General features: G+C 38.5%; 1 pseudogene; it reads right to left on the bottom strand.

The window, feature by feature from the left end:
- Positions 1–14,877: 14,877 nt before the first annotated feature.
- On the bottom strand, positions 14,878–20,236 carry LOC104668362 (annotated as a pseudogene).
- Positions 20,237–22,525: the final 2,289 nt, after the last annotated feature.

Raw genomic sequence — 22,525 nt, 5'->3', positions numbered from 1 at the left:
AAAAACCAGCATTACACAGTGATGAAAGACTCAATCCACCAGAAAGTCATAACAATTCTAAATGTGTATGCATCAAAAACAGTGCTCCAAAAAATATGAAGCAAAAGCTGATGGGGTGAAAGAAGACATAGATACATCCACAATTATGGTTGGAGACTCCAACACCACCCTCTCAGCAACCGTTAGAAATACTAGACAGAATATTAACAAGGATACAGTAGACCTGAACAGCGCTGGCAATCAACAAGACTTGGCTGATCTCTGCAGAATGTTCCACCGAACAGCAGCATACACATTGTTTACAAGTGTCCATGAAACAGGTCACCAAAATACACAATCTCCAGGGTCATAAAACAAGCCACAACTAAATGAAGTCATAGATTGTCTTAAACCAAAGACATCGTATAGATTGTCTTCTCTAACCAGAAGGTAATCAAACCTGACATCAATAACATAAAGACAACAGGAAAATCTCTAAATGTGTGCAAATCAACCAACCCAATTGTAAATAACCCATGGGTCAAAGAAGTCTCAAAGTAAAATTAGAACATACATAGAACTTAATGAAAGTGGAAACATAACTTACCAAAATATGTGAGATGCAGCTAAAGCAATGCTGAAAGGGAAACTTATGACACTAAATGTTTACATTTGAAATGAGGAAAAGTCTCAAATCAGTAATATAAGAAACTAGAAAGAAAAAACAAAAACAAAAATGAAATAAACCCAAATCTAAGAGAAGGAAAGAAATAAGAAAGATAAGAGCAGCCATCAGTGAAATTGAAAATGAAAGCGATAGAGGACACTAATACATTTAAAATCTGGTTCTTCAAAAAGCATCAGTAAGATTGATAATCTTCCAGCAAGACTTCTATGGATAAAAAGACAAACACACATTACCAATGAAAGGAATGAAACAACAAAATTGCAAAAAGTCCAGCAGCTATTAAAAAAGATACTAAAAGAGTACTATGTCCAACTTTCTGCTCATAAACTCAACAATGTGGAATAAATGCACCAAGGACAATCCCAAAATAAAGTTTAAGAATACATAGAACAGAATGAAAGAGAACATACAACTTACCAAAATATGTGGGATGCACCGGAAGCAGTGCTGAAAGGGACATGCACAGAGCTGAATGCACCCCTCAGAAATGGGGGATCATGTCCCAGATGAGGATAGATCCCATGAAAAGCAAATACGACCAAAGTTTGACAAGGATTTGGATTTTGTCAAATGCTTTTCCTGCATAAATCGATGTGATCACGTGAGTTTTCTTCTTTAGATGTTGGTAAATTACAACTATTAACAAAATCCTACAACTCTTAACAAAACTGAAATTGAAATTCGTATTGTAAAATCTCCTGAACAAGAATCCTCATGCCCAGTTAGTCTCACGGGGAAATTCTTCTAAGCAGGTAAAGAAGGAATAACCCCAATTTTAAACAATCTCTTCCAAAAAATAGAAGAGGAAACACTTCCCAACTCATTTTATGAGGGACAGTATTAGTATATAAAGCCAAACATAGCCACTATACTAAAGAAAACCACAGAAGAATATCTCTTATAAACTTTGACATGAATATCCTCTACTGATTATTAGCAAATCAGTTCCAACAAATTACCCAGTGGGATTTGTTCCAGATATGTAATATAATCAAGCATACCAACAATCTAAAGAAGAAAACTCACATGATCCCATCAATTGATGCAGGAAAATCATTTGACAAAATCCAATACCATTCTCAATAATTTTTTAACTCTAAGAATGTTAGAAATAGAAGGGAGCTGCACCAACTTCGTAAAGAGCATCTTAAAGGCATACAGCGAAGATCATACTTCAGAGTGAAAGACCATTTTCCCCCTAATATTAGGAACAAGGTAGAGATGTCCACTCTTAGCAACCTTATTTACACAGCACTGGACGTTCTAGCCACTGTGATAAGAAAAGAAAAAAAATCCAATTGAAAAGGAAGAAATAGCCAATCCCTGCGTGAAGATAATATGATTATCTACCTAGAAAATTCTAAAGAATCTACAAAAAAAAAAAAAAAAAAAAAAAAAAAAAAAAAAAAAAAAAAAAAAATCCAGAACCAAGAAGTGAGTTCAACAATGTCTCAGGACGTAGATCAACACACAGAAAAAATCAGTCACATAATTTATATACTAACAATGAACAAGTAGAAACCAAAAGTTAAAATTCTATACCATTTACAATCTCACCAAAGAAAATGAAATGATATAGACTTAAAACGTGTACAGGACCGGTATACTGAAAATTACAAATGCTTATGAAGAAATCATAGATGAAAATAAACGTGCTGTGTTCATGAATGGGAAAACTTCCTTAGTGAAGATGTCCGTTCTCCCCAAATTCATTTATAGATTTTTAATGGACAAAAGCAAGCTTATTGTAAAATTTATGTGGAAGTCACAGGCCCTAGAATAACTAAAATATTTTAACAAACAAAAATAAAGTAAGAAGCAATACTCTATCCCATATGATGGCTTAATAAATCGCTACAGTAATCAAAGCTGTGTGGTATTGAAGGAGAGGCAGACATGTAGATCAACGGAACAGGATAGAGAACCCAGAAATAGACTGATATAAATATGCTCAACTTATTCTTTGACAAAGGTACAAATGCAATTCGATGGAAGCCATTTCAATAATGGTGAGAGCAATTTGATATCCATAGGAAAAAAAATAAATTTCCACCTAAATCTCGTGCCTTATATAAAATTAACTTGAGATGGGTCATAGACTCAAATGTAAAATGTAAAACTGTAAAAATTTTAGAAAAAAAAAAAAAAAAACAGAAAAGAATATCTGGGGTCTAGGGTGGGGTAACGAGTTTTTAGTTAGACCTAACAGAAAAGTACAATCCATAAAGGGAAAAATTGGTAAGTCAAACTTCTTTAAGATTAAAAACCTCTGGCTCTATAATACAAGTGGAAATAAAATGTTACATAAGAATAACAGTAATAAGGCATGTGGGGGAGTGATCTGAGGTCATTGTATTAATTGAGAGAAAACTTTCTAATGTTCATTAATTCAGTCTTTTTAACCAGCAAGTTAAAATACAAAGACAAAGAACTAAAACTGTCATTATTTGTAGATGCTGATGGTATACATAGAAAACCCAAAGGATAAGTTTTTAGAATTAATAAATAATTTTAGTAAAGTTACTGGATATAAGGCCAATATAGAAATAACAATTGCATTGTTGTACAGTTGGAACAAGCATACATTTAAAAATTTAAAATGATACCATACGCAAACCCATCAAAAACAGAAATCAAATACCAAGGAATAAATCTAACAAAATGTGTGCTGGAGGTCTGCACAAAAACCACAATACCTAAATGAACAAGATGTATTATGTTGTCAGATTAGAAAATTTAGTTTAGTAAAGATGTTAACTATCCCCACATTGATCTTAGATTCGATATAACGAATCACAGCCAAAATGTCAACAGGATTGTTAGAGGGACTTGAACTACCACGCCAAGCCATGAACATTATTAATTGAAAGGAATATGTTTTCTAAACTTATTAAAAACGGTGTTTTGCTCTACCAGCCCAAGGCAAAAGTAGGGAACGGCAGATTCGGATTTATCCAATTGCCCTCCATGACTTAAAGAGATTCGAGGCTTTTCTACACATGGTGAAAGCTTTTCTTGGGAGTTCAGGTTGGCCCTTATGATGGCCAAACTTTAAAAGTGGCACACAAATTAGACACAAAAATCCAAGAGCCATATATAAAAGAATGGCATCAAACCTAGATGACATTAGAAACTAAGATAATATTTAGACATGTTTAAATCACGTTTTTATAAATTAAACAATATCCTGTTGTTCCGTGACTAATATTTGTCTAAGCATATATTTAGTGTTTTTTTTTTTTTGTTGAGAGTTTAGAGCTAATCTGTCTCCAAGACCTTTAATTAGTCAGGGATCAAAACACCACATTTTTTGTTCCTTCACAGGACAAACAAATAATAGTAATAGCTGTATGAATAAGGCAGTGAGGAGTCTATTTTTCCTTTCCATTGTGAAACCCCATCTTACAGGAAATTGCTGTTGGTGCAATTATGCCAAAAAGATTGATTTAGATGAAATAAATTGACGACACTGCTTTGCTGTCTCCTACATTTTGACTTGCAAAGTATTTTATTCTGCGAATAAAACAGCAAGAATGACTCAATGTGGGTAATTATACAATCATTGGATATTTCAATTTCATTACTATTGCTTTAAGGTAGCAAGTATGTCAGGTTAAATCTCTCCAAAATTGGCCACCTTTGTGTTTTTCTGGCATCTAATAACTTTTTTGTGTATGCAATAACCGAGTATGTAATAAGTGTCTATATATGTATTCAAACATGTTATTTGGAAAAGAAAAACTACCTGGGGGCAAAAACACAGTTTACTGGCTCATCTCTCCAAAGCAGTTACCTCTTTAATCTTTCCATTACTGATTTATTAATCTTAATTAACTGCTCTCAATAGATTTATAAATAATTTATAAATCTATTAATTTATAAATCGTTTGTAAATCTATTAATTTATAGTTTGTAAATCTATTGATTTACAAATAAATAGATAAATTTATAAGTCTATTTATAAACCTATTGATTTATAAATAATGAGAACAAATTAATTCATTTAACTGGTATAGTATGGGTTACAATTAAAGCCTATAGAAACAATTTGAAAATGAAAAATGGGTGGGAGAAAAGGATTTGTATTTGTGGAAAATCAAAAGGCTGTTACATGTACTTACCCCTGAAATTGAAATAGTGAAATCCCTTTTAATCGTTTGGGCAACTAATTTTTGACAATTTTCTCTTTCAATTTAATAAGTCAGAAAAGATGTCTGGCAATGTTTGGTATAAGATGATTCCCAGCTTTTCAAGACCAATTATTTAGTGCCCTCTATTGCTCTCCTATTGATCAGCTATTTTAATTTAAACCCTATTTATTAAAGGTTTAAGTATAATTTTATTTATAATTGTAGCTACCGTAATATGTTGCCACTTAAAGTTTATCTAAAGTGGGTGCCATGTGTGCTTAGCCTTTTCCAGGTGTGTCCAAGAATATTCTGGACTGTCACACACACACATATGTGCACACACATACAGTGACTAGATGGAACTTCTATATTTTGGATAGAAAAACATCATCAGATATGTAGAAATATCAATCAATTGATGAAAATTTAAACAAAGATATTCCCTGGATATTTCACATTCTGTTTGACAGGCCAGAAGACTCTCTCAGGAGGTGAAATAAAAAAACGTAATTGTTAGACTGACTCTTGGACACAAGCCACATCAATCTCTTCATTCCTTGCACTACTATTGTTGTGTATTTTTCTTTACCGGTTGTCTTAGCCTGTTCAAGTAGTGATAACAGAATATCATAGACTAGGTGGCTTTTAAACAACAAACATTTGTTTCTCACAGTTCTGGAGGCTGGGGGTGCTGCAGATTTGGTGTCTGGTGAGGGCCCACTCTGGTGCATACACAGATGTGAGGTGGGTTCTTGCTATGTTCTCACGTGGTAGAAGGGGGCAAGGGCATTCTCTGGGGTCTCTATAATAAAGGCACTGGTCCCTGTGTAAAGGCAGAACCCTCTTGACTTAATCACTTTTAAAGGCTCCACCTTCAAATGCCATTACCTTGGGGGTTGAATTTCAACATAGAAATTTTGTGGGGATATAAGCTTTCAGTCTCTAGCACCAGTTAACCATTAACCTTAGATAATTCGCCTTTTGAAAATAATTTTCTTTTTTTTGTCCTTTTTAGAGATAGCATCTAGATCTGCCTAGGCTGGAGGGCACTGGCATGATCCTAGGTCACTAAAGCCCCAATTTCCTAGACTCAGGTGATCCTTCCACCTCAATCTTCCAAGTAGCTAAGAGTACAAGCATGCATCACCATGCCCAGCTAATTAAAAAAAAAAAAAATCGTAGAGATGGGTCTTGCTATGTTGCCCAGGCTGGTCTCAAACTCCTGACCTCAAGCAACCCTCCTGCCTCCGCTTCCCAAACTGCTGGCTGGGATTGCAGGCATGAGCCACTGCACTTGGCCAAAAATATTTTTTTTTCAATTAACTTCTTTTAAAAGTTTTCTTCTTTTATAAAAGACAACTCTTCCATGAGTAGGAAAATCCTTTATTGATTAACTAACACCTTTCATATATAAGTTTAATTCTGTTTTTCTCAAAGAGGAAAAATAAACTTTCTTTATTTTTGCATTTAATACTGAAATAATACTGAATTACTGCCAGATAACCACACTTACAAAGTAGCTACCTAAGTTATTAACATGAATCATGAGGATAAAATTATATTAGAAATAAATGTGCATTGATGTCTTCAACTTAACTATATGTATAATAGAACATCAATCATCTTCACGGGCCGGGCGCAGTGGCTCACACCTGTAATCCCAGCACTTTGGGAGGCCAAGGAAGGTGGATCACGAGGTCAGGAGATCGAGACCATTCTGGACAACACGGTGAAACCCTGTCTCTACTAAAAGTACAAAAATTAGCCAGACGTGGTGGCCGGTGCCTGTACTCCCAGCTACTCAGGAGACTGAGGCAGGAGAATCGCTTGAACCCGGGAGGTGGAGTTTGCAGTGAGCCGAGATGGCGCCACTGTACGCCAGCCTGGGAGACAGTGTGAGACTCCATTTCAAAAAAAAAAAAGAAAAATCATCATCATGGTATGTATTTTATTTTCTGATGTGTCTTCTAAATACTTCTAAAATGATTTAAGGCAAATTTTCTAATGTATAGTTAATTACAAAAGCATTTGAACTCATTATTTGGAAATTTTGTTATACATAAATTTGAAAGGATACTAGAAATTAGCCACACATGTTAATAAAAAGCTGTTCTGCCTCTGACTGTGTTGGGCTTTATGGTTCATCACAATTCTGTACAAACATTTCACCATATTGTAAGTCATCCAGCTTCACCTTTCCACCACCATCTCCACTTTCTGTTTAATTCCTGAGGCTGCTCCCATGTAGGTCGGTGGGGAAAGGAACATCAGGCAGCCTCTGTTGGCAGGACCTGTGATAATTTGGAAATGTTGCTCAGGTACTGGGCCATGAGATAGGCATTTGGCATGAACACACATGACCATATTGAGATAGCCATGTAACCAGCATAAGAGAAAACACCCGGCCAGGTGACAGGTATAGGATGTGTTGGGATTAAGGCTGACTGGATCTTTTTGAATTGCATTTACATGGCTTACTATTTAACTTCTTACATTGTTTACAAAAAAATGTAAACAATTTTTGATATGGTAGAATGAACATATGGTAGAATATGTAAACATATTTTTGATATGGTAGAATCAACATTTTGTGGAATTAAAAATTACTCATGATGATTTTATACTTTAATTTTTTTCCTAGAGGCTGAATGATTTCATTCACATTTTAGGCTTGCTTTCTTTTTAAAGACTAAGCTGTTTCATTTCTAAACTTCTGTGCTTTCCAAGAATGGGGCTACCAAACCATAAATTAATATTATTAAATGTTCCTTTATACTTAAGCATTTTTGTACTTAGTTCTATAATTTATGTTATTAAGCTTAAGACAGGGCCCAGGGTTTGCCATGAAATATGCTGCTACTATAGAAATCTATGTTATACCTGATACAGTTTCTGGAAAAAATTCCAGTGAAATTAGTTATTTCTGGGAAAGCCTCTTTTTTTTTTTTTTTTTTTTTTTTTTTTTTTTTTGAGATTGTCCTCTTAAAATTGACTACAATAAAGATAATTTATTAAGAATGCTGTCGGTAATTGAAAAGTAATTTTAGTTAAAATCTAATTTTCTTTGATAGTTGATGTTTGATAATAGCCTCCTTGTAAAGATTTTTATCCAATTAACTTTTATACTCATAAAGATCTGTACATTTCAATTGCCAAAAAATCTTGTTGTTTGGAATTTTCTTGTAAGGTATTTTTTTTTTTTTTTTTTTTGAGATGGAGTCTGGCTCTGTCTCCCAGGCTGGAGTGCAGTGGCCGGATCTCAACTCACTGCAAGCTCCGGCTCCCGGGTTTGGGTTTCACCATGTTAGCCAGGATGGTCTTGATCTCCCGACCTCGTGATCTGCCCGTCTCGGCCTCCCAAAGTGCTGGGATTACAGGCTTGAGCCACCGCGCCCGGCCTCTTGTAAGGTATTTTAAGCATGTACTTTAAGCATAAACAAAGTAAAAATGTGTTTTTATTCTTATTAATGGCCAGTTTTACAAACATTGAATTCCTTAGACTCTTCTGTAATCAACAACACTGACCTCTATACTTGCTCATCACTTATTTAGTGCCAATTATTAATTGAGGTGATATGAGGTGTTGAAGATACTATCGTAAAAACACATAGCTTAGTGTGGTACGTATGCATGTATACAAATGACTGCAAGTGAGTGAAAAAAGTGACAATGGTTGTGTGATGAGAATACCATAGTGTCCAAGCAAGGCATGATAAAATGTGCCTTGGTGAGTCAAGGGAGATGTTACAAAGGAACTGAAGTTTAGAAGTAAAGGAGAAATGCTGGACAGAAGAGTGGTGAAATTTCTAGGCTACAAAAACATCACAAGCAAAGCTACAATTACAGAAATGGAATCATTTTTGTCAGTCCATAGTGGCTGTGGGTAAGTTACAAGTAGGAGATTAGTTGGTAATTACCTGGGGAGATTAGATCACAGAAAGTTTTCTCTAAGTATGGGAAATTGAGATTTTATTCTCTAGCTACTGAGAAATAATGGAAGGATTATAAGCAAGGAAAGTTCAGATTGCAAAATGAGAGAACTCATTTTTGCAGTCAGCTGTAGGAATCATTAACTAGTGGTGGTGGGGGGTGGGGTGTGCCTGGGACGTGCCTGAAGTCGAAGTAACCTATTAGAAGGCTAACTAGGTAGTTAGGAGAGGTGACTAGCTTCTCAGTTAGGGCAGTACAGGTCAAGGGGAAGAAGGCAAAGTCTCTCAAAAATGTTTAGGAGGAACATCACATGGGAGGGGAAATCTTCCAAAGTTTTATTTTAGGAAACAAGATGCACATTGATACCATAACAGCAGACATTTGATATATTGAAATGTTGATAAAACAGTGTGCTTTGAGGAAGAGAAAGACAAATAATGGTTTCATTAAGCATATCCTTGATTTGAGAAGGCTTTGTATGATCGTCTTTCTGTAGACAAACAAAAAAAAAAGTGAATCTGGACTTTAGGACGTATCTAAAGATAAATATTTGGTGTGGTTTTGACCATCTAGGGGAAAACTGGAGGGAGAAGGAAAATAGTCCAGAAAATGGATAAAAACAATGTTTAAGCAACATTTGATAGAGTATCCCCCAAAAGACTAAGAAGGTATTGTGAGGTAAGGGAAAAATCAGTGGAATCATTTCATTTCAAGAAATCATATCGAGAATGGTGAGGTAATCTGTAGAATTAGATATCAAAAACAAGTGAAGAAAATTTATACACCTCTATGGAGAAGACTCCAGTTCCTGAGCCAACTGTCAAGGTTCATCTTATATTTTATATCATTGGGAGGGAAATAAAGAGAAATAATTCTCAAAATTAATTCAACTACTACATAAATGAGAAGAAGCTTGCTGTTAACCGCAGTTTTTTAGTTTCCTCTATTTGCTCAACATTTTATTATGTGGACCAAAAAAATTAAAAAGGATGTAACTTTCAAAAATGGTTCTTACTCTTAGAAAGATAATTCTGGTTCAACATAAATATGTACCTAAAACAAGGAAAAAGTGTAAAAATCATATAAATAAATATATAATCATAAAACAGTGCTAAGTAAATTATGGCTCTTAGTATTTTTTGATTAAACATTCAGGCCAATAGAGAAAACAATTTATAGGGTGAGGTTTCCTGAGTAATAATTGGAAGTACTATAGCAGAGCAATTCCAGGGTGGAAGTGTTTGTGCTGGAGATGCATCTTCAACAAGAGTGTGATTTGCCCTCACTAAAAAACAAGATCAAGTGTTATTCAAGGGTGATGCCTAACAAGCACAAACTTTAGCTTTATGTTTATATGCAAAATAGGTGATTATGATAGGAACCTGACCAGTCTAAAGATTGGATTACTGTAATCCACATTCGAATATGCTTTCAAGAAAGAGTCTGCCATTTTTAAATGGGTAAATATGGTTTTCCTTGGTGCTATGCATCTCTGTTTCTCTTTGCTTCTTTCATGAAATAAGTCTAATTTTCTTTTATTTGGACTACATGTGGCCATGTTTTTTTAACTAACAAAAAATAGCATGTCGTGTACATGTTCTCAGTTATATGCAATGGAATCTATTGCTGTTGCTTGATGTTTTTAGTTTCAGAAATTTTTATGGAGTATGTTGCTTTAGTTAGAGAATCTATTCTTATATTATGCTGTAAGTTGAAACCTTATGGGTTATGACCTGTGAATTTAGGTCTGTATCTTTTTGAAAATCTGTCCTTAGAATTGGACATGCTGTATTGTACTTAATATTCCTTATCAGTACACGAGTTTTGCCAGTTGCCTCTATGAGGGGTTGAAAGGAAGGCAGTGTCTTTCTGAAAAGCAGTTATGACACAGACATATCAGAAATGGTGGAGCACGTATTTTACCATAAGGTCTGGTTAGTTCATTTAAAATTATTTATGTGAATTCATTCAAAGAGGGACTAAAACACTTTAGTTTGTAACTCCTGATTGATTTCTCCTCCTTAATGCTCAAATGAATATACCAGATTTCCTTTATCACATGTAAGCAGAGACGTTATAATCTGTGGCATCTCTCAGTTTCTTTATTGTTCTTTTTATGTATTATTAAAATATGGCACTTCGAATAAAAACCTAGATAGATGAATGGCATAGTAGTTCTATTTTAAGCTCCAAACATAACATTGGAATTCCAACAGCACATCTTTATATTTTGATGTTTCAAAGCTTTTTAAGTTACACAAATCTTATGACGTGCACTATCTTTGGCTGTTTAAATTGTAAAAATGAGTCACTGACACTTAAACTCTATGTGAAGAAAATCTTTGTTTCTGAAACCATTGATGTAGACCTACATATTTAAGTCTGTGTTCTTTTCAAATTTCAAGAAAGAATGCTATAATATAGATACAAAGAAATAGTTGGAAAAATCTATTAAAAATGAAGATGTGGCCGAGCACGGTGGCTCACGCCTGTAATCCCAGCACTTTGGGAGGCCGAGGCGGGCGGATCACGAGGTCAGGAGATGGAGACCATCCTGGCTAATACGATGAAACCCCGTCTGTACTAAAAATACACACACACACACACACACACACACACACACACAAAGCCGGGCATGGTGGCGGGCTCCTGTAGTCCCAGCTACTCCGGAGGCTGAGGCAGGAGAATGGCGTGAACCCGGGAGGCGGAGGTTGCAGTGAGCCGAGATCATGCCGCTGCACTCCAGCCTGGGCGACAAAGCGAGACTCTGTCTCAAACAAAAAAAAAAAAAAAAAAAAAAAAAAAAAAAAAAAAAAAAAAAAAAAAAAAAAGATGTTCAGAAGTTAAAATAACAGATGTGGACATAAAAAAAAAAAGTTCTGAAGTATGTTCTTCATCTCAAAGTAGAAGCTCTTTTTCATCAAGGAGAACCTTGTTTCATTTTTAAATGAAAGTAGAGATGGAACCCCGTCTCTACAAACAAAACAAAACAAAACACAAAAATTAACTGGGCCTGGTGAGGCTGGCTTGTAGTCCCAGTTACTTGGAATGCTGAGGTGGAAAAATTCCTTGAGCCCTGGAGGTTTGGGGGACTGCAGTGAACCAAGATCATTCCACTGCACTTCAGCTTGGGTTACAGAGAGAGACCTTGTCTTAAAAAAAAAAAAAAAAAAAGTAGAGAATTTGCTGCTGTTGTTTAATCTTGAGTGATGAAGTCACATAGCCAAAGCCTGCAGAGTTGTGTTTATACTAATATTGTTTTTATATCTTTTCATATTGCTTATAGAAAAGATTTAAACCAAGTAGGAATATAATTTTTGTGACACCTGGCAAATCTAGTCATAAAAGTGGGAAATACGTTAGATAAAAACATAACTTTTTATAATCATTTGTACAGTACTAAAAAAGCAGCAAAATTTTAAAGAAATAAATATTATGAGGTAGTAAAAGAGTATACATATAAAAAAAGGCTCAAATTATGCTTTTGGTAGTCTACTTTTTTGAATAAATTAATGCATTGGTCCTATTCAATATTGCATTTCAATATGATAGTAGAGTTAAGACATATGCTTTTTGCATGTGCCTGGGTGTTAAGTTTGTAAATACAACCAGCAAGAAAATCAGTCATTTCATAACAGATACAGGTGTAGAAAGGACTTTTCTGTTCTCTTTTCTGTCAGTGAAAAGGCTTCCAAGATTCTATTTATCTCTCAATCTTAGGTGAAGAGTACAATTTTATGAAGAGGGATCCTGGAGAAGTAAACTCTCTGGAAGAAAGTTATGATTTTGACAGTATCATGCACTATGCCAGGATCAACTTCTCAAGGTTGGAGTCTTGTGTTATACTTTTTGACTATTAATTCCTTTCCTCCATGTGGCTCTTCACAAAGCTATGTTTGAGATTAGAAGTATAACCAGTTTCAAATATTGTTGCCTCACTACAGAAATAAAGTAGAAAAATAGTTGATTAAAATTTATTGCCTTTGGAAGGTCGAGGCAGGTGGATCACCTGAGGTCAGGAGTTTGAGACCAGCTTGACTAACATAGTGAAACCCCTTCTGTACTAAAAATATAAAAATTAGCCAGGCGTGGTGGTGCACGCCTGTAATCCCAGCTACTTGGGAGGCGGAGGCAGGAGAATCACTTGAACCCGGGAGGCAGAGGTTGCAGTGAACCGAGATCATACCATTGCACTCCAGCCTGGGCAACAGAGTGAGACTCCAGTTAAAAAAAAAAAAATATTGCCAACAACAAGCATTTAAAAGGCATTTTAAAAACATATTTTTACATTTTCTACCAATTACATAAATTTAATGTGACAACTAAGATGGCATGAATTAAACATTTTTATATTCCTAAATCATTAAAAAGCCCAATTAAAAGGATTACCAAACCATTCAGCATGATAAGTTGGTTTCATTATTTATGAAAATTAGACATTTTTTGTTAAATTAAATAGGTTATTCAGCTGTTCAGCTGGAATGTAACACTCTATGTGACCTGTGCTTTATACTGTGCATTTTTTTTTGCTCAAATACCACTTGTGCTCAAAAATTGATATTATTAAAGGAATTGTCGAACATGTTAGAAAGACATTTTACTTCGTAATTTAGAATTATATTTCACCATTCCTCAACCTTAAAATTCTTTTATTAATGACTGAATGCTATTTTTAAACAATCCAACAATTTGGGTTTTTATTTACTTCATTCTAAAGGCAAAGCCATCAATCCAATAGTTCCCAGGTAATGAATTTGGAACTGAAACCATTAGACTCATCCCTTTTTCCATTTATGCCCAGTTTACACTCACATATCCACTTCAACTCATTCTTTTGCCCACTTGTGTCCATTTCACAGTTCATTAACATCTATTTATAAAGGCAAGGTCACAAAGAAGAGAAAATACTTCAAATGTGTTCCCCTGTTTTTATAAAAAATTCTTAGCAAAAAGTAGAGAAAGATGAGTAAATGAGCCCTTAATATTTGGACACATTTTTAAATTATCCATTTTTACCAAACCAAACTATTATTTAAAAAAAAAAACAGTGTCAACTATAGTTTAAAAAATATTCACTTCAAAAGTATATCATAAATATATATGCACATATGTATTTATTTGTTCATCCAAATGCTTATTGTTTCTGTTTCTTAGAAAGACACAGTTTATTCAACAGAAGGCATAAAAATTAGAATTCTCCTTCCCAGAATACGACTCGATTCCTCTCCTTTTCAGCTGTTCACCAATAAAATGACACTGGAGCTATTCTTTTTTTTTTTTTTTTTTTTTTTTTGAGACAGAGTCTCACTTTGTCATCAGGCTGGAGTGCAGTGGCACGATCTCGGCTCACTGCAATGTCCGCCTCCCAAGTTCAAGCAGTTCTCCTGCCTCAGCCTCCTGAGTAGCTGGGACTACAGACTCGCGCCACCACGCCCAGCTAATTTTTGTATTTTTAGTAGAGATGGGGTTTCACCATGTTGGCCAGGATGATCTCTATCTCTTGACCTTGTGATTTGCCTGCCTTAGCCTCCCAAATGCTGGGATTACAGGCGTGAGCCACTGTGTCCGGCCAGGATTATTCTTAACATAGAATAACTCTAGCACATTAGCCACCTCCGCAGGGCATTGAAGGATAACTGAAGTCCAGGGCCAAGAACACTCAGGGAGGTCAGTTGCCTAAAAGTACTAAGGGGCTTTTAAAAATCTAAAACGAAGTATACCTCAGTATCTTAATGTTTGCAAATAACTATAAAATAGCATTAGAAAAAATGAGCACACACACACACACACACACACACACATATATAACCCATCATAATAAATAAATATTGAAATCTATTATTTAAGTTTATTATATTTAAATATTTCAATATTTAAATAAATATTGAAATCTATTATTTATGTATTATTATTGAAATCAAATAATTTTACGGTTTCTTCTGTTAGACTACTTCAAGACTGGAATGTTTTTAGTCAAATATTCACAAGTGTGAAATCCCTCATTTCTCCCTAGTCTGAAAGGAGAGCTTTCAGAGATGTGATTCTTTTTGGATGTCTCCTGAAGTTTTGATTTGCAGTAAAAGCAAACAGGAACCATCCACCAAGTTAGGAAACAGCTACGTCCTTATGAGTTTATCTGTGACCCTGGTATCAGCAGTCATCTTCCAAATCTGAAACACTAAATCAGCTGTCTTAATTGTTCTTTTGCAACTTGTCAATAAGTCCTTCTCAAATTCTTCAGTAATTTTGCCTTTAAAAATATTTTTCAAGAGCCCAGAATCATTCAGAAGTTCTTCCATGTTCTCATCTTTGTATCAGAACACGCTTCCCTTTTCCTTATCTCATTCATGTTTTTCTTTTTCTTTTTTGGCCTTCTGCTTTGACCAAGCTTTAATTTTTTATGAATTTTCTTCTCCCTTCGTTTTATGTTTTTCTCTTTTCTTTGTTGCTCCAGTAATTTCTGCCTCTGCTTTTCTCTAATTTTATCTTTAAATGAGATAGCGTCTGTATTAATATCCACAGGCACAAAATCTGGAAACTACTTTCCTCTCAATTCTGGCATCTTGGGCATTCTCAGCAGGGAAAAACCTTGAGCAAGACTTGCAAAATCAAGATTATTTAATCTGAAAATCAAGTTGCATTCCTGCTTTGCATAAACCTGGACATAGGACATAAAAGCTTTCATGCCCTTTTCAAACATAGCTCTTTCTGCCAGGATCATGGACTTGAATTTTGGCAGAAGGTCAGCTGTGTTTTTCTAGAGTTTCATCTCCGCCAGGGGACGTTTTTGGTTAATTGCAAGGAAATTCATGTATGACTCTTCCATGGGCAGGAGGAACACCAGAGCTCTGCCTCTGTAGCCAATGCGGGCTGTGCGGCCACAGCCCTGCACAAAGGCACTTGCATTGTTGGGGCGATTGTACTGCAAAACCCAATTTACTTCAGGAATATTGATTTCTGGGCCACCACATCAGCGCACACTAAAATCCCACTTTGCAATTTGCGGAACCCCATGAAGATCATATTTCGTCTTTCCATGAATGCACACAATCTTTACACTCTTCATCAGCACCTCCAGAGCCTTCCTGCAATATTCCACACAGGTGCAGGTGCTGAAGAAGACCAGGTGTTGCTCTTGCTTATGACTGCGAAGAAAATGTAGCAGCTGGTTAAATTTCTCATCTGCCTTGCATATTATGTAGTAGTTATCCAGGGGAGAGTGGTGTTCTGGGCACTGCTGACTGCCACACCCTTCTCCTTCACTGTGATTGGACAGGGTTCCGGAGGCCCCCTCTCCCCACGTTCTTCAATTCCTGCTTCTGAGTGGCAGAGAAAAGGCCTGTTCTCCTCTGCTTTGGCAGAAACTCCAGGATGGTATTTATGCTTGCCTCAAATCCCATGTCCAGAAATCTGTCTGCCTCATCCAACACCAGGACATGCAGGGATCACACAGAGCTGGCCAGATACAAGCCTTCTGCCTTCCTTCAGAACCTGTCCTCAAGTGGCCTGGAATGGCCACAGTGATGTTCCCACCTTGTTGCTTAAACTCTTAAATTTGGAACAGAGGATGTCCTGGAAAGCAGAGGAGAATCATTTATTTTTATTTTATTTTATTTTATTTTATTTTATTTTATTTTAATTATTTTATTTTTTTGAGATGGAGTTTCACTCTTGTCACCCAGGCTGAAGTGTAATGGCACAATCTCAGCTCACCGCAACCTCCACCTCCCAGGTTCAAGCGATTCTCCGTTTTGGCCTCCTGAGCAGCTGGGATTATGGGCTCCCGCCACCACGCCCAGCTAATTTTTGTATTTTCAGTAGAGATGGTGTTTTGCCATGTTGGCCAAGCTGGTCTTGAACTCCTGACCTCAGGTGATCTGCCTGCCTTGGCCTCCCAAAGTGCTAGGATTACAGGTGTGAGCCACTGTATCTGGCCTAGAATCATTTATTCTGTCTGTCCTTCGTAGATGATAAACCAAAGTTTTAAATAGATGTTTCCCCTTATCCTGCCCTCTTTTCCATGTTCAATTTCTCATTTCCTGGTAAGCACATCTGCTCTGGCTGCCTGTGGTCCACTTCCCCACACATGACATTGTCTTGCCTGCCAGTCTCCTAAGCTTTCAAAATGATATGATTCATTTTCATTTTTCATAAATAAACTTAACATTTCCACATCATCATATCTACCAGTTAGAAGGATAGTAGTCTGATTGCTTCAGTTCACATATTTTTGGTCTTTAAATAAGCGTTTATTAACTTATATTTAAGTGGCTTCTTCCAGGGAAAGAAAAATTTAACACACTTCTCTCTCTGCTCCTCCCCTGAAGTATTTGAAGTTTCTTTTTTTAACTGTGGAAAGAATGCAAAACATAAAATTTACCATCTTAGTCATCTTCAGCATACAGTCTGCTGGTGTCGAGCACAGTCACATTGTTGGGCAACTGTCACCACCATCCATCCACAGATCCTTCTCATCTTCCCAACCTGAAATTCTGTACCCATTAAACACGAACTCGTCATTCCTTCCTCCTCCAGCCCTGGCAAACATTGTTGCATTCTCTATCCCTACGAAATGGATGACTCTGCTTAGAAGTGGGATCATGCAATATGTGTCCTTTCGTGTCTGGCTTAATTCACTTTGCATGATGTCTTCAAGGTTCATCCATGTAGCAGGGTGTGTCACAACGTCATTCCCTTTTAAGCCTGGATAATATGCCATTGTATGGATAGACCACATTGCATATCCATTCATTCCTCAGCGAACACTTGGGTTGTTCCCACCTTCGGTCTATTGTGAATAAGTCTTCTGTGAACATGTATGCAGAAATATTAAAAATGATTCATAAAAGATAATTGATTCAACCAGTACTTCCTGAGCTTTGCTGTGGGGCAGACACAGTGCCAGTAGCCACAACAAACAAGACTGCAGACACAGGCACCTGCCTCCTGGAGCTCAGAGCTTAAAAGGAACAGAGACTCAATATGGTGAGGTAACTGTCAGGACTGGAGAAACAGGGTCTCCACAAGCACATGGGCTGGAGCCTGCTCATCTCCCAAAAAATAAAAGGCCCCAGAAAAGTTGTGTGACTTGGTATCTGGGCTCTGAAAAGTAAATTTGGGACAAGGTTGTGGGAGCAGGCAGGAGAGGGCAGAGCAGATGGCAGAAACCAGAGGCATCTGAGTCAGAGGATGAAATTTGGGGTGCAGCCACCCAGGCTGAGGCACACGCAGGAGCCAGAGCAGATGAGGCCAGCCCTGTGAAGCTGTTAACATCTTGGGCTTATCTTAAAATAGTAGGAAGTCACTGAAACATTTCAAGTAGGGAAGTGACAGGATCTGGTCTGCAATGTACACGAACAGCCTGTCTGTGGTGTGAGTGCATTGGACTAAATGAAGGCAAAAGTTCAGACAGGAAGTGACTGTTCAGAGCCAAGCCATCAAGGACAGAGGCCTGAGCTCATTGGATAACAGGGAAGGAGATAAGGCACAGCTGGGGGGTTACTGAGCTCAGGAAGTGAGAGAAAAGGTGGCATCAAGGAAAGAAAGCCACAAGCTTTTTATAACAACCAGTTAATTATATTTATATAACCAGTGAATGGATATATAAATATATGTATTTATATATAATTACATAAACATATGTGTTGATGTATAATTTATATATAAATATAATTTAAATATAGTTATGTTTATACAACCAGTGCATTTATATATATAAATTATATTTATATGACCAGTGAATTATTGGATAAGTACAGGTGCAGCGAAATGTTGATGCTGTTGAGTGGGGTCTGGTGTTCACATTCCGTTCTTCTCCAAGGATCTGGGGATATCTTGGTCTTGGTCTGCTTAGATCTTTCTTCGTCAGCCTGATTTGCTGCAACCTGCTAGACCTTCTGGATGACCCACATCCAAAAAGCTACCATTTTCAGAGTACAATCTATGCCCTGTGAGCCTCAAAAAAGTCTGTTATGAGTTGAATTGTGTCCCCCCAAAATTCATGTATGGAAGCCCTAATTCCTAATATGACTATTTGAAGGTAGGGCCTATAAGGAGGTATAAAGGTTAAATAAGGTTGTAAGTGTAGGACCTTAATCTGATAGGACTGGAGTCCTTATAAGAAGGGGAAGAGACACAAGAGATCTCTTTCTCTGCATGTGTACAGAGAAGAGGCCACATGAGCAAGAAGGCAGCCATCAACAAGCCAGGAAGAGAGCCCTCCCCGGAAACCAACCCTGATGGCACTTCAATCTCAGACTTCCAGCCTCCAGAACTGTGAGAAAATGCATTTCCATTGTTTAAGCCACCCAGTCTGTGGTATTCGGTATGGAAGCCCGGGCAAACTAATGCAAGACCGTAAGAGGTAGGTATTATCATCTCCATTTATAGATGAGGAAACTGAGGCTCAGAGAGATTGACTTGACTAAGATCCACAGATGGTAAGCCGCTCATCCGCTGCCCTGCAGTGGAGCTTCCTTATAGCAAGCCTTTTGTTTTTGCAGAGAATTTTCTGGGCACATCTTTGAAGAACCATGTCTTTACTAACTCTATTTCTAAAGCTCTAGCTGTGACTCTGCCTTACAGCCTGCTGTGCAGATCCACACAACAATGTAACTACAGGGCCTGCTCTGCAAGATCACCCAGAGCAGGCTTCCCAGTCTCAGAGATGCAGAAATGTGCTGTACTTTCTCTGTCCTCCTGCAGTAGTGAGAGGGAGTTTTATGATAAGCCAGCTATATACTTTTCAGCTGGAAAAGAGTGACTTTGTGGCTAGATGGGATTCCACATGAGTTCTCTGCTTCCTAAGTGAAGCAAGTGCTTCCTTCTGTGGCTGTGATGCTGCAAGGTGCACAGAGGAGCCTTGCTGTAAGGTTTCCAGTCACCTTCCTGTAAGTGCCTTGAGTTCCCAAGTGCCTGGCTACAAGTCCAGTTAAACACAAACCCTACTGAAGCAAGTTTTGAAGTTGTAGTTTGAACCAGACGAACTTACGATTTTTGTAGGTAAGAAATGACCAAATATCAGCAATTTCATGTGAATCAACCTAATGTAGTTGGCCCTTTAATCCTGCCCCTCCGTCTCATTCTGTCCTCTCAGGCTGCCCTCAGATCACCCCAGATCCCTGGCTTCCTCCTCTGACCCTCCCTGGCAGGGTCTCCATGATGGACAGGGATGGATGCCTGGGAGAGAAGTTCACAAAGGAAGAGAGAGGAAATGATCAGAGAGGTAGGAGGATAGTGTCGGGGTCCAGAACACATTACCCCAACATGTGGCCCCTTGGCCTGCTGAATATTTTACACGAGAGGAAATGCAGAAAACAGCAGGAGCAGGAAGGTCACTCTCTGACCCTTTCTCCCCTGAAGCATGGTCAGAAAGGAATTCTCTGACTTGCCTTGCCTGAAAGTAGGTCAGGAGACCCTCATTCCAGAGAGGTCTTGACTCAATCCCCATACCGCCTTCTTCCCTGCTGGCCTCATCAAAACCTCTGCTGGAGGAGGGCTCCATATCCATCTTGCGCAGCTCAGGGTGAATTTATTCCCCAGTCTCTAAGGGCATTTTCCTGTGAAGCTTTGTTCTCTATGACATAAGAGGAGAGGGATGTTTAGAGGAGCTGGGGGAGGAGACCCCAGGGGATTTCCTTGTCCCCACAGATGCATCTCTTTGTGAAGCAAAACACATGCAAAGCACCCGGCAGTGCCCAGCACACAGTCAGTGCTCATGAAGTGTCGGTTCCCTCTCTGCCCACTGAAGTTGGAACAAACAGCACACAGAGTGCCAAGATTCAGCTTGATGAAGAAAAGCATAGCCCACATTGCTGTTCCTGGGCCTTGTCCTCCATGTTGCAGCTCAAAGTTAAGGACAGCTCAGGTACAGGCATTGCTTGTGCTGAGGATAGGCCAGCACATCCTGTGCCCGGTGGTCCCCAGAAATGCTATTGCCTGGTGACACTCTGCATCTCCCGTTCATCCCTCCATGCCTCTGCAAAGCCCATTCTACCTCCCTCCCCTCCCAATCCACCTGGAGCTCCCACCTCTCATCTTTCCTTCCCACTATGGGGCAGGTGGCGATCTGCAGGCCTCCCCGAGAGAGAACTGCCTTTACCCTGCCTGAGATCCTCAAAGCCAGGGGCACTGATGAAGCTCTTGGCACTGACAGGATGGACTGGGATCTTTCCCTGATGCCCTCAGGGGTCTGAGGATAAAGTGTGCCAGACATGCAGGGTCTATAGGAAGCAAGACAGAGGGAGGCACTGAGCTGAGCACAGATAGGAAAAGGAAGAGCTCGTGGCCCAGAGCTAAAGAAGACATGACCCAGTGACCAGAAGACCTTGTCCCAGTGGGAAAGGCACATCTTAGTGTGGAAGGGTGTGGAGCTCAGGAGGGATTTAGACTCAGCAAGGACTCAGGCTCATTGCCCTCTGCTCAGGACAGCAAAACCCTCTAGGTCAGGTTTCCCCTCTGTGTCTTTAATCCAGGGAGCAGGTGTCAGAATCGAGGACACCATCAAGATAGGATGACAGGGACATCTGAGATGTGCCAAATTTTCAAAGGCCTAGCTGTCACAGCTGGGGGCAGATGGGGGACAGTCTTCTCATGGGTCCACCCTGCCCTATCTGGCACAGCCTAGGACCCTTCGGTCAAAGCTGGCTCATTCCACCCTCAGAGCAATGTCTCTTCTGTTGCCTCTGAGTTAGGCAGGGCATATGTAATACAAATTTCATAGAAAGGGAAACTGAGGAATGGGGTGGACTAAGTGACTTGGGTCAGAGGATAAGTGCCTTGGGGTCAGGACTCAGATCTCCTTGGATCCAACACCAGATGTCTTCTCCCACATGGAACCCTCTCCCTAATCTTAACACCTTCCATGGCTCCATAGTTTCATCGGCCATCACAGGAGAATGAAGCCACAGAAATTGCATGCATGTTCACATGTGTGTATGTATACATATTTGTGCATGCACATACATGTGTGTGTGCATGAGTAATGTGTGCATGTGTGCTGAGCAAAGCGGGGGAGGGTTGGCAGTTCCTGATGATTTTCTCCATCTTGAACATTGTGGTGCTTTTCCTGGGAGATCCAGACAACCATGGTGTGTCAGCAGGAGGGGTCTCAGGACAAAACCTATGAAGTGAAGATGAACAACGACACAGAGGCCTGCATTGAGCCCAGCCTCCTCCCCACAGAGATACGAGCTCTGTTGCCCTCTTCCCAAGTTGGCCTCAGTGTGGGAATGGGTTTGGGGAGGCAGGGCCAGGTCTCTGAGATCTCACCTCGGGCTGATTTGCAGGAGGAGAGGAGATCACAGAGAAAAATCTGTATAGCCCATCTCTCTCTCTCTCTCTCTCTCTCTCTCTCTCTCTCTCTCTCTCTCTCTCTCTCTCTCTCTGTCTCTCTCTCTCTTACACACACACAGACAGCCTTTTTTTTTGTTTGGCCTTTTCACCAGGAGCATTTCTAAACATTGCCTCTTAAATCTTTTAGGCTGTAACCAACAGACATAAATCTATTTTCTGGTGAGACTCTGCACACATACAGATGTCGACAGTTAAACAATGTTTCAAGACAGTACTTATAATAAAACTGCCCAGAAGAGGGCACTGGTGGCAAATCTAGGCCTGAGTTTTTGTCCTTGCTGGAATTTTTGAAGTATTTTAGCTACAGATCTAGATTGGTCAGAAAGTTGTGACATCCACTTGGTCAGTTATAATGGGCCCTTTAAAGAATAGCATAGCATAGCATAGCATAGCATATCAAAATAGAAACCTTCAGAGTGCATCAAATTTCACAAAGGTAAGTACT

The sequence above is a fragment of the Rhinopithecus roxellana genome, chromosome 10 (genome assembly GCF_007565055.1).
Source record: "Rhinopithecus roxellana isolate Shanxi Qingling chromosome 10, ASM756505v1, whole genome shotgun sequence".
NCBI classification, from domain to species: Eukaryota; Metazoa; Chordata; class Mammalia; order Primates; family Cercopithecidae; genus Rhinopithecus; species Rhinopithecus roxellana.
Note: the sequence above shows the minus strand (reverse complement) of the source record. Positions and strands in the feature narration are given on the sequence as shown.